Source organism: Hibiscus syriacus, unplaced genomic scaffold, assembly GCF_006381635.1.
Source record: "Hibiscus syriacus cultivar Baekdansim isolate YM2019G1 unplaced genomic scaffold, ASM638163v2 tig00112523_pilon, whole genome shotgun sequence".
Taxonomy (NCBI): Eukaryota; Viridiplantae; Streptophyta; class Magnoliopsida; order Malvales; family Malvaceae; genus Hibiscus; species Hibiscus syriacus.
The window spans coordinates 654,608-663,163 of NW_024063355.1; the positions used below are offsets into that span (position 1 = coordinate 654,608).

Sequence of the window (8,556 nt, forward strand, 5' to 3'; positions counted from 1 at the left end):
TTAGGAGAAAATATGGATTCGTTTGGTCCCATGTGCACATCGAGTGTTATTTTTGAATATTTAATTATGTTATACAATGTTCTTAAAATTTCACACAATGTTGTAAATAAAAAATAATTTGTAGACGGATCATCATCAGAAAGGAAATGTTCTTCTCATCCATAGCTTTTAAAGCTATGTAGGAAGGTGTCCTAAGATTTTCCAATTTCATCATCTGATGATTCCGCAAGCCTGCAAAATTCTTAAGCGCAATCAAACCATAAACAGTCGAATTTATACAATTGAATAACTTAAGGTAGATTCAGAAGAAAATGAATTAAACATCACTCGATAGTGAACTATCTCAGGTCAAGTGTTGGATTATATAAGCATCTTTTACCCATCAGCATCCACTAGAAAACATTAAGCTCTTAAAAAATGATGAGAAAATTCTTTAGATTTTTTAAAACATGAAAAAAAATCAAGAGATTGCTCAGTAGCGGCTATAAAGTTATAGGTTCGATTCTGCCAGCCGATTTCTTCAACATTAATCGGAAGAGGGAGCTGTGAATCCTCATCGCAAACTCAGATTTCACGTTTTCAAAAAAAATCAGAAAAGAGAAAAAGATCGCTCAGTTCAGCGGGGTTATCGACACGCAAAGTTCTCAAATAAGAGAAATCTGCATTCCGGTCTGTTGAGCTTGAATTTTATGAGGTCATCACTGCGATCTTCCCTACGATTAACTTCTCCGATGAGAGCAGAAGAAGAAAAAAAAACAAAAGCAATCGAAAATTGGGGGAAAAAAGATTCTTCAGAGAGGAAGAACTAAAGTGTAGATCAAAGATAGGGTACTGCACAGTAATACTAACAAAGCTGCAACGAAAGGATAGTCTGGTGGTTATGTATTTATATGGATAAAAATTAGGGTTTTGGTAAAAGAATGAGGATAACAACCTAACCCTAAAAATCAGTGAGATCGCTGAAGCCACAAGTCCTTATTCCGGCCCGAATTCTCTCCTTTGCTTATTTGGGCTTGATGATATACAACAACGCTCAATATTCATAGGGCCTCTTTAAACGATATTATCCTCCTTTTGAATTAATAATAGTATTTACTCTACAGCTGAGGCAATGTGCAAGGGATTTCCACCATAATAAAAGTGAGATGGTGTGCAGGATCAGAGGATTTACTCTTAGTAACTTGTTTAAATCGTCGACATTTTCGGTCGGAGCAGACTCGAACAAACTCGAATCCATTTCAATATGATCAAAGGTTGATGAATAACAAAGGGCTTGGTGGAAGGAGGGATTAAACTTAATTTCAAATGTATGCAAAGAATGGAACTAATTAAGGTTTAGTAGAGCCCATGCCATGCATACATTGTCATTGCCTCATTGGCAGTACTGGATTGCTAGAACATGCTATGCTGATCCAATGTCAATTGAGAAGAGATAAATTAATTCTCGTTTTCTGGTTTGCTTCTACATATTTACCATTTCTCCACTTTCTTGAAATCGAAATTTGAATTATTGGGTCCATTACTTCAGTCCCCTTTTTTGGTAAGTAAAGAAAGCTTTCTATCCTAAGCTATGATAAGGATTTATCACCAATGAGCAGGCTTGCTTCTTCTGGTAATGGGTTGCTTAATCGGTGAATCTCCAGGTCTGCGGGTGACGCATGCTTGGCCAGGAGGCCGGCCACACGGTTGCCGTTATGGGGCACATGTTTGAATCGTATACTCTAGTTTCTGTCTTCTAGTTCTCGGATATGTAGAAGAATCAAGGATCTACCTTGATGTGGCATCTTGTTTTTTTAGTAGTCGAGCAACGTCCAGACTACTAAAAAACAATACGGTGAAAGAAATGATACATGAAAAAGAATTGTATAGTGAAAGGATTAGTACAAAAAAAGAGTACGTATGGGAAAAAAAACGATACAATTTTAATTATTATATTATATAAAAATATAATAGTGTAAATTACATTGAATGGTTTATATACAAGAAGTTATATTGGTTTGAATTGACATATGAATGTTATGTATATCTATGTAATGATGATAATATAATAAAAGTTGTTGTCAGCGAGTGGTCGTGTGGTAGTAGACAACAACCAAGAGAAATTTATTTTTAAACAAGTCTGATTATAGATATTTTATATATAGTGTTAGAAAAAGAAAATTATAAAAAACGTGCTCAAATGGGAAATAATATAGTATAAGAAATGTAATAAGGAAAGCTCAAAATATGATATGATACTAAGTAGCTACGTATGAGTGTATTAAAATTTTATGTTATAAAGATAAATCAGTTAAATTTTAAATTAGGAAGTTTTAAATTATTATATGAAATAGTATTAAACTACCTAGATATTGAGTAAGATCAAGTGTAAATTAGAAATTAAAATATTACATCATGATTTTGAGTAGTTAAATAGTATGAAAATAAACGTTAAATTAAGAGATTTTAAAATAAATAATTTTTTTACTCTTCCGAACAGTAACGGTTAAACATAAGCATGTTACCTCCTTAATTTATATTTGGAAATGAATGCAGGTTAAGGATGTAAACAAATGGAGTATTTGTTTAGGCTAATGCGGTAGGAAAGAACTAAACCTAGTTGTGTCACCCTTTGCTCCCTAGTAAGTGTTTATGGTCAAGCTGGATACGATTCGTTGAGAATTCTGATGTAACGTTGGACATTGTGTTTTTTCAACTGTCTGGTGGATGCTTATGGCAGGATGGGATGTTTTGCAGAGATGAAGGGAGTGCTTGAAATGATTAAGCAGAAAGGATGTAAATCTGAAAATATCGAACCATGATTAAGTCTTACTCTATCGGTGGGATGACTAAACATGCAAAGAAGCAACGGGATCTCGTTGAGTCAGCGGCAGGGACTTCTTCAATAATGCCGAAGCCTCATTTCTGACAAGCATAATAGTACAGGTCAAAGAAGGCGGCGCAGGCGGCGTCCGGAGGGAACACCGCAGGTGATGGCGCTTGGAGTAAAAGCAAGAAATAATAATGTAACAACCCGAGAGAGAAAAAAATCATTAAATCGATGTAATTTGGTGAAATTTGGTGACTAATTAAAAAGTTTGCAAAACTTGTAATCCATTTTAGAAGTAAAAGAAATTCAGGGATCAATCCCCCAATTTTTCCAAAGAGTGTCGGCAGCTTATAATCATACCAGAAAACAATTGCAAAACTTTACTCTCCCGCACCCTTCCTTCAAGCTCAATTCTGACGCCGTCCGAGCTCCAATTGTAAAATTAAAACCACCGTCATGTTCATCTTCGACCCGTGATCAAAACCCAGTAAACCAATTATAGCGAAGCGCTGCCAAACGACGTGAATTTCGAGTCAAAGTCTCTATGTTTTTTTAGCACCACCGCTGGGAAAATCTTAAATTCATCTCCGATCGTTGATCGGTTTTCGACACCTCCCGCACTATCGTGTTCCTGTTGTCGTTCCGAGTCTGACGGTGACGTCCTTGTCTCTGTAGGCGGCGGCGCGTGTGGGAGGTGAAGCGGTCAAAGATTTGGCCGAGTTGGAATCGAGCTCTCCTTCGTTCAAAAATTTGAACCGAGGTTGGTAAGTGACCCAAAATCGCTTAAAAGAATTTTTAGAATTTTTTTCATGAATTATTGGAGACCAGACGACGCCTCACGCGCCGTCCCTGCGCGTGGGGGAGCTTCGAACTGGTTGATTTCATGTTGACCGGCTTGACCGGTCCAAACCGGTCTGAATCGGTTTGACTGGTCTGAATCGGTTTGACCGGTCTGACCCGACCCGACCCGACCCAGTGATATTCTGGGAAATATTTTGAAAAAGGTGACATTCTAGGAAATGTTTTAAAAAATGTGACATTCTGAGAATTATTTTGAAAAAAAGGTGATATTTTGGAAATTTTCGAATGTGGACTATTGAACCCCTTTGACCATAACTTTGACTAGCTTTAAACGACCTTTGATTTTGTTCGAGTATATCTATTCTGACATTTTTCGACGTGCCGAATCCGTTTCCGAAGTCCGTTTCACCAAATTCGAACCCGAAGGCCTCCAAATCATCAGTCAAACCCGTTGACTTTGATTTTGACCAAGAATTTGAATTTTCAAAAAGTCATACTTTATGTTTTTCGACGTCCTGATTCCGATTCCGCAATTCGTTTGGTCAAATTCAGACTTGAAATCCTCCAAATTAATAGTCAAACTCGAAAAATGCTTATATACTTAAGAATTTTAGCTTTGATCAATTAAGTAAGACTTGGGGTTAATAAATTATTATTGTTTGAAGGTACAAGAGACTCTCCGGATCGTTCGACAGCTCGACCCAGCTCTTCTAGATCAGTTAAACCACGAGTGCCAGTATTCACCCGTAAGACCTGTAAATCTTATAATTTTAGAAATTGATTATGTTACCCTCTAGTAATGTAGTGTTATTATGAATTAGGTTCGAAAACTGTAGCATAACGTGGCGAGGCCAGTACTCAGTAGATCTACAGTTTGATCCTATTATCGAGGTGTGTTCCCTAAGTATTATTTAATTATTTTATCTGTTTTGAAATATGGTACATTGAAAGCTATGATTTATTGTTTATTGATGGTTTATGGACAATGACTGATATATGACTATTGGTTTTCATTAATATATGATAACGATGTTTACTGATTTATGGAAATTATGCTTACTGCATAAATAGTATTTTTGAAATACTGATTTTGGGTTGGATTGAATTACGGAGGTATAGCTCTGATCAAGCTGGTAAACCTTACGGACTTAATGGACTATTGGGTTGGCTTACGAGCCCCAAGATGCTCTATTAGGTTGGCCCTCTTTGCTTTGTGCTTAGAGTAAGCCCTACGGACCTAAGGATACATGCCCAAAAGCTTATCCTTAGGTAGGCTTCCTTTTTGCTGTGTGCTTAAGGTAACCCTACGGACGCAGTTCTGGGGAACTGCGGTTGGTGTACAGGAGAAGGGATTTAAACTATAAGTTTCAAAAGTTAAACTTCATTATGATTTTATGATGATTTACTGAACTATTACTCGGTTATTGTACCTACTATGATTTTATTGTACTATTGGGACACACTGAGCCTAGCTCACTTTTCAAAAATGTTTTTTCCCCTTTCAGATACTGTTGGTTAGATACCCCAGATCGAGCACTTGGAGAATCAACATATATCTTGAAGTACATCTATTTGTAATGCTTTTATATTTCAAGTTGACTTTATTTTGGTAGCATGGGCCTTTATTTTGGTATCATGGGCCTTTATTTGAAGTATTTGTTTCAGAAATGAATATTATTCCGCTGTTGATAATTGGTTTATAGTGATCCAAATTCTACGACATGTTTTAAAAATTAAATTTTTAACTATTTAGTTTTATATTCATGAGTTAGGTTTTATCGTAATTTATTATATCCTTTTATAAATGTATTTATAATTTGATTTTACATTGATCAAATAAGGGTTTCAGAAAATGTGTATGAGTCCAAATTTAAAGTACGGTTTTGAAATACTTTACAAAACTTGTTGTTAAGGCCATGTCTCAAAGTTTTTACGATTTTAATTGTGTTTGAGACTCTAAGTGCTTATCTAACCTTAAGTTTTACCTTCTGTAGTAAACTAGAGATCTACCAAAATGAGTGCTAGACGTGGACGTCGAACTAGCCGTGGACGAGGTCGAATGGCTAGATTTGTGGACCCAATCGATGAGATTCGAGTAGATCCCCCACCTCCGACAGGTGATCCTGCTCCTACGACCCCGACGAATTTGCCTCATACTGCTGCTACTGGCATGACTACACCGATCATAGGAGCGACCGATATTGAGTCTGAGTCTACCGAAGTTGCTTTGGATGAGAATTTTGGCAGAAAATTTCTACAGTTGATACAGGGAGCGATAAGTGTTGTTGGTGTTGTATCCGAGGTTCCTATTTTGCAGACTCTAATTGTCAATGGAGTCAGAACTTTTGGGGGACAGATTGGTGGAGCTCCTACTGAAGCTGAAGATTGGCTCCAGGATACTGAGAGACGCATGGATCAGTTGGGTTTGGACCCAACTAAGAGATATCTGGGTGCAGTTGCGATGTTAGATGGCAATGCTCACACCTGGTGGGAGTCAGTGGTCAGTAGTGTTTCGGTTGATCGTTTGACCTGGGGTTTCTTTAAGGAGCGTTTTCGGAGCCATTTTCTGGGAGAGCGCTATTTAGCTCAGAGACGAAAGCAGTTCCAGGACCTGGTTCAAGGAGACATGACCGTTTCTGAGTATGAGATCGAGTTCTTAAAGTTGCTAAAGTATGGAGTCAGTATGGTACCTACCGAGAGAGATCGATGTCGTAAATTTGCCCTTGGACTCATATACGAGCTGCGTAGGCAGGTTGTGACCCATCAGAATGAGATTTTTGATGTGCTGGTAGACAGAGCGAATGATGCTGAGGAGGTAGAGACCTTGGATCCAGCAAGAGACCGTGTTGATCGAGAGCGGCCTGGGAGATTTTCTGGCCCAAACGAGCTATCCGCACGTCCTGGAAAGAAGACTCGTACTTCGGGTCATTTGAGAAGAAATACCAGTTCTAGGCCTGCACCATATTCATCCTCAGTTGTCAGTCGAGGTGGTTCTTCATTGTGGCCTCATGGACCCCTTTGTGAGTATTGTGGTAAACGACACACAGGAGAGTGTCGTAAGAAAATGAGAGTATGCTATCAGTGTGGATCCAGTGATCATTTTCGGATGGATTGTCCACAATTAGCTTCGTCAGAGCGGACCGCTACCCAGACTCCTATGCGTTCTCAGACTTCAGTACTGACCCCAACTAGAGGTCGTAATCAGGGAAAGCCTTATGGATCAGTATCCAGAGCCGATAGTAGAGCTCGACCCCAGCAGAGTCGAGAGCATGCAGTTTCAGAGGCTAGACAACCAGATTTGATTTATGCCACCAGACGTCGGGATGATAGAGATGAGCCTGAGGTTATTGCAGGTACATTTACTATTTATTCTATTCCATACTTTGCATTACTGGAAAATGGTTCGACACACTCCTATATATCGAGTTCAGTATCTTGAAACCTTCAGATTCTGATTGAGAACACTGATAATACGGTTACGGTTACGAGTCCAGTAGGATAATCAGTGTTAGTGAATAAAGTACTTCGGCGTTGTCCACTGGAGGTTCATGGAGAAATTTTTCTCGCTGATCTTATGGAACTTCCTTTAGAGGAGTTCGATCTAATTCTTGGGATGGATTGGTTGAATAAACACAAGGTAAATTTGGATTGTGAATACAAGCGTGCTACTCTGAAGACTTCAGATGGTCGGACTATTGTGCTAATTGGTGAACGGCGTGGCTATCTCTCCAATATTGTTTCAACTATGGAAATTGATCGTATGAACATGAAGGGGTATGAGACTTTCATTGCCTGTATCCGAACACTAAAGGTTCCTTGTCCACGATCGAGGAGATTCGTATAGTTAGCGAGTTTTCTGATGTTTTTCCGGAGGAGTTGCTTGGGTTACCTCCTAATAAAGAGGTAGAGTTCGAGATTGAGACTTATCTGGGATCTTCACCTATTTCTATGGTACCTTATCGCATGGCTCCAAAGGAACTTAAGGAGTTGAAGGTCCAATTGCAAGAATTATTCGATCGAGGATTTATTCGGCATAGTACCTCACACTGGGGAGCTCCAGTTTTGTTTGTGAAAAAGAATGATGGGTCGCTAAGGCTATGTATTGACTATCAGAAGTTGAACAAGATGACGGTCAAGAATAAGTACCCATTACCCAGGATTGATGACTTATTTGATCAGTTACGAGGAGCTACTGTATTCTCTAAGATTGATCTTCGTTCGGGGTATTATTAATTGAAAATTAAGGGGTCCGATGTTGAAAAAACAGCCATTCGCACTAGATATGGTCATTATGAATTCTTAGTAATGTCTTTTGGTTTGACGAACGCTCCCGCAGCTTTTATGGATTTGATGAATCGTGTGTTCTGGTCATATTTGGATCAATTTGTGGTTGTCTTTATTGATGATATTCTGGTATATTCTCGAACGGAAGCAGAGCATGACGAGCATTTGAAGATTGTTCTGCGGACATTGAGAGAGCATCGACTATATGCCAAACTAAGCAAGTGTGAGTTTTGGCTTCAAGAAGTGTCGTTTTTGGGGCACATTATTTCTGCTCGAGGTATTCAGGTCGATCCAAGCAAGATCGAAGCTATTGTGAATTGGAAACAACCCAAGAATGTCTTTGAGATCCGTAGTTTTTTGGGCTTGGCTGGATATTATCGACGTTTTGTCGAGGGCTTCTCGATCATTGCTGCTCTTTTGACAAAGCTGTTAAGGAAGAACGTGACGTTTGATTGGGGCGAGGCACAACAGGAGAGCTTTGAGAAATTAAAGGCGGTTTTGACTCAAGCACCAGTGTTGATTCAACCAGAGTCCGGGAAAGATTTTACAGTGTATAGTGATGCTTCACATTCAGGACTTGGATGTGTTCTAATGCAGGAAAGTAAGGTGGTGGCTTATGCGTCCCGTCAACTGCGACCGCATGAGTGTAATTATCCTACTCA

At 38.9% G+C, this 8,556-nt stretch overlaps 4 non-coding genes across 4 annotated transcripts; all 4 read right to left on the reverse strand.

The window, feature by feature from the left end:
* Nucleotides 1-128: 128 nt before the first annotated feature.
* LOC120181478 lies at nucleotides 129-222 on the reverse strand. The gene has a single exon (XR_005521757.1). It is a non-coding gene; the product is annotated as a small nucleolar RNA snoR31/Z110/Z27 (small nucleolar RNA).
* Nucleotides 223-295: 73 nt separating this feature from the next.
* Nucleotides 296-392, reverse strand: LOC120181480. Its single transcript, XR_005521759.1, has one exon. It is a non-coding gene; the product is annotated as a small nucleolar RNA snoR31 (small nucleolar RNA).
* Nucleotides 393-468: 76 nt separating this feature from the next.
* Nucleotides 469-567, reverse strand: LOC120181477. The gene has a single exon (XR_005521756.1). It is a non-coding gene; the product is annotated as a small nucleolar RNA R30/Z108 (small nucleolar RNA).
* Nucleotides 568-605: 38 nt separating this feature from the next.
* LOC120181479 lies at nucleotides 606-709 on the reverse strand. The gene has a single exon (XR_005521758.1). It is a non-coding gene; the product is annotated as a small nucleolar RNA Z107/R87 (small nucleolar RNA).
* Nucleotides 710-8,556: the final 7,847 nt, after the last annotated feature.